Consider the following 3,638-nt stretch of genomic DNA (forward strand, 5'->3'; position numbering starts at 1 on the left):
CCTTTATTGTGTTGCCAGCTTTGTGCAGATTTTTGCTGCTTTCAAAATATTTAAAGTTTTATATTTGATGAAATTTTGCTTTTTCATCCCGGCAAATAATACATTAAAATAAAAAAAATAAATAAAGAATAAGTTGCTTCTACAAGCTGCTCGCTTCAACAGCATGTTAGCTTGTAGCTAGCTTGTTAGCAGTGCGTGCTAACAATACCCACATTTGTTTATGGTTCTTGATGATAATTTTGGGGGCGTGGCTATTTTGGGGGGCGTGGCCTGGAGGGACGAGCTGTCTTGGGAGCAAATGCTAATGTTCGTATCAAGCTATTCTCTTGCTAGTTTCTTGACATTTGCTAAAAAATATACTCGCATTTAAAATGTCTCACTTTTAAATACCAAATTATGAATTTAAAATGAGACGTTCTGGATGTGAGAACAAGTGATGCAACTAGTTATTTATTACTTTCCTAAATCTATTAATTGTTCAAGAAAAGACTGAAGATAATCAGACGATGATACTTAGATAAACTATCGATTATCCACAACAGGTGATTATGAATCTTTTGTCAATCGATTATTTAATGAATGGTTTTCTGGCCTTTTCATCCGGATCCTTCACACGTGTAACGTCACATGTGTATTTATTTAAGGGTTAAATGCGTTTATGGTGGATTCCACACGTAAACTGATCTATTCTAGTGCCTTAACGCGTCGTTCATGTTCACTGCAGGTATTGTTCATGTTTCTCTGAACACGTGTTACTTGTTTAGTTTCAGTGATTTTTAGACAATGTTTGATAAGTTTCTCATCTGTATTGACACTCAAATCTACGTTTTCCATTTCCATTTGTCTCTGGGTTTCTATTAAAAAGGTGTTTTTTTTCAGCAATTTTGTCGTGCTTCCTTCTGTTTCTGGTTTATGTTATTAAATTGGGAAAAGTTAACATTGCCGTCACGACTCGCTGTGTTTTTATACACTTTTCCTGGGATTCGGGGGGAACCAGTGAAATGTCAAACTGTTTTTGAATATTCCAACAATTTCATAATTCAAACAACCACAAGTTTAGGTTTCAAGATCAGATTTAACTAAAAACTAAAACGTTGCATTGTTTAGTGTTAGAGCTGCAATATCTCTCCTGACCACCACGGGGCGACTCCTCTGGTTGTATAGAAGTCTATGCTTCACGTGTTGAAGCTGCATTCTCTCTCCTGACCACCAGGGGGCGACTCTACTCTCTACTTCTCTCTTGATGTATTCCCTCAGTAAACATTGTAAACATGAGTTTATGTCTCAATCTCTAGTTTCAAGTCTTCTTCTATACAGCATGATGTTCATTTAGTACATTATTATCATTTACAGTCAAACAGACCATAAAGCAAGGGACGCTTTAGGGGCGGGGCCACAAGGTGATTGACAGGTCACTGCTGCTACAGATACAACACCATCATGACGTGTGTCCTCCGCCTTCCTAATAGGAGCACTTCTGTTTACTGGTTGCGTAAAAACCAAGATGGCAGAACGACAGGCTTCAAAACTGCATTCTACAAACCAACGGGTGACGTCACAACGACCTACAAAACCTTACTGGCGAAATCGAGACAAATATTTACTTTATTTAATTTTACTGTGTATTTTTTTACTTTATTATCTGTTCATTTGACTGTGTCTCTTGTGTGCACTGCTGTGGGACTAATCTTATTTTATCTTATCTGGTTACTTCGTGCTGTTAAACTTTGACCAACTGGCTGTTTTTCTGAACACATGAAACCTTTTGAGGACCAATTTTCTGGAAAACAGACAGCACGTCATGGAGATTCTTCTCAATGACTGAAAAGATCCTGAAGGCGGCGGTAGTGCAACAGTGTGCCGTAAAATCTCAAAGAAGAAGAAGAAAAATATACCCACGTGACTAGCATACCGGAAACTGCCGTTTATATTTCAAATGTAAGAATGAACCATTTTAGAAATTACTTTAAAAAATTTTTTACCTAGGTTATTATTTCTTTTAACGACTGTTTAATTATTTCATCGGGGAAAAAACGGTCTGAATTCCGTTTTTTTTTGTTTTTTTTAAATTTTATTTGGGTTACGTCATGAATGGAGGCGGAACTGACGCCGATGGGACGCTTTGTTCCGCCCGGACCAGTGAGTCGGCGCACCGCTCGTGAGATCGTAAAAAGAACCTTGCGGTTGGGTAAGACGTGACTTCCGGGGAGTTAAGTTAGTTCGCCTTCGCAGACAGTGACAAAACAATCGGGCTTTTTTTCACCCTCGTTCAGTCGTTTACAACTCGTCTAGCCGCGAACAGAGCTGAGACCATGAACAAGGACAAGAACAAGCCGAGAGGAAGGACCTCCTCGTACGCGTACTTCGTTGCGAATTGCCGCGAGGAGCACAAAATGAAGCACCCGGGGACCAGCGTCGGCTTCGCGGAGTTTTCAAAAAAATGCTCCGAGAGCTGGAAGACCATCTCGGCGAAAGATAAGGTGAAGTTCGAGGATAAGGCGAAGAACGACAAGGTCCGGTACGACCGAGAGATGCAGACCTACATCCCGCCAAAAGGGGCTCCCGGCAAAGGCAAGAAGAAGAAGGACCCCAACGCACCCAAAAGGCCACCTTCCGCTTTCTTTGTGTTCTGCTCTGACCACCGGCCCAGAATCAAGGAGGAGAACCCCGGGATCTCCATCGGCGGCATCGCCAAGAAGCTGGGCGAGTTCTGGTCCACGCAGACGTCGAAAGACAAGATGCCGTACGAGGCCCGGGCGGCCATTCTTAAAGAAAAGTACGAGAAGGACGTCGCGGCGTACAAAGCCAGAAGCGGCATGGGGAAGAGCGACGCGGGCAAGAAGAGCGGCGGCGGCGGCGGCAGGCCCGCTCCCAAGAAAGCAGAACCCATGGATGACGATGATGACGACGACGACGAGGAAGAGGATGACGACGAGGAAGATGACGACGACTACGATGACTAAAAAAAAAATTTAAAAAACAACCGTTGTGTATATGTTTTTAAAAAAAAACGATGTGAATTTTTGCCCCCGTTGCATTGTTCAGATCAAACCGCGTAGCCTGCTGTCCCCGTCGGTCCGCCTCTCTCTCTCTCTCTCTCTCTCTCTTTCTCTCTCTCTCTCTCTCTGCAGAGCTCCAGACCTGTATTACCCTTTTCACATTCAGGTTGTTTTTTTCTATTTTAGCTTTTTATTTTGTAACTTAGTCCCCTCAACAACCTTTTTTTTAATTGTTTTCTTTTTTTAAAACGTTTTTTTTTCTTCTGCTGAACTCGTTTGTTACATCCAAGAAACTCATTGCTATCTTTTAACGGGCAGCTTTAGAGATGAACTTCCTGTGAAAAACAAATGCAATGGACTCAAAAAAGTTTGTGTACGAGTGTTGGACGGCAGCAAATCCATAAAGTAAAAAAAAAAAAAGATGGAAGAAAAACCCCGTGTATTGTTTCTGGCAGCCCTGCTCATGTTTTCTGTCTGGTGCCGTCTCTTCACTGTCATTTTACATTTTACTACCACGTTATCTGTAGTTTGGTTTGAAGCCATTTTTAAAGTGGAACTTTCACACACACAAAAAAAAATTGTCATGTAGAAAATTTGTTTTTTTTTTGTAATAAAATTTTGTATATTAAAACAAAAAAA

At 41.2% G+C, this 3,638-nt stretch overlaps 1 protein-coding gene and 1 pseudogene across 1 annotated transcript in view; both read left to right on the top strand.

Annotated features, from left to right (window-relative positions):
• Positions 1–878, top strand: part of osgn1 (oxidative stress induced growth inhibitor 1) — an 11,296-nt gene extending 10,418 nt beyond the window's left edge. Inside the window, exon 8 of the mRNA XM_068595198.1 lies at positions 1–878. This exon is cut by the window's left edge and continues 2,443 nt beyond it. The gene's annotated coding sequence lies outside the window, so the exon portion shown is untranslated.
• A 1,265-nt stretch (positions 879–2,143) lies between these two features.
• Positions 2,144–3,638, top strand: LOC137796596 (high mobility group protein B2 pseudogene; annotated as a pseudogene).

Source organism: Clinocottus analis, unplaced genomic scaffold (assembly GCF_023055335.1).
Source record: "Clinocottus analis isolate CAN_PGR_092001 unplaced genomic scaffold, fCliAna1.0.p SCAF_3, whole genome shotgun sequence".
NCBI classification, from domain to species: Eukaryota; Metazoa; Chordata; class Actinopteri; order Perciformes; family Cottidae; genus Clinocottus; species Clinocottus analis.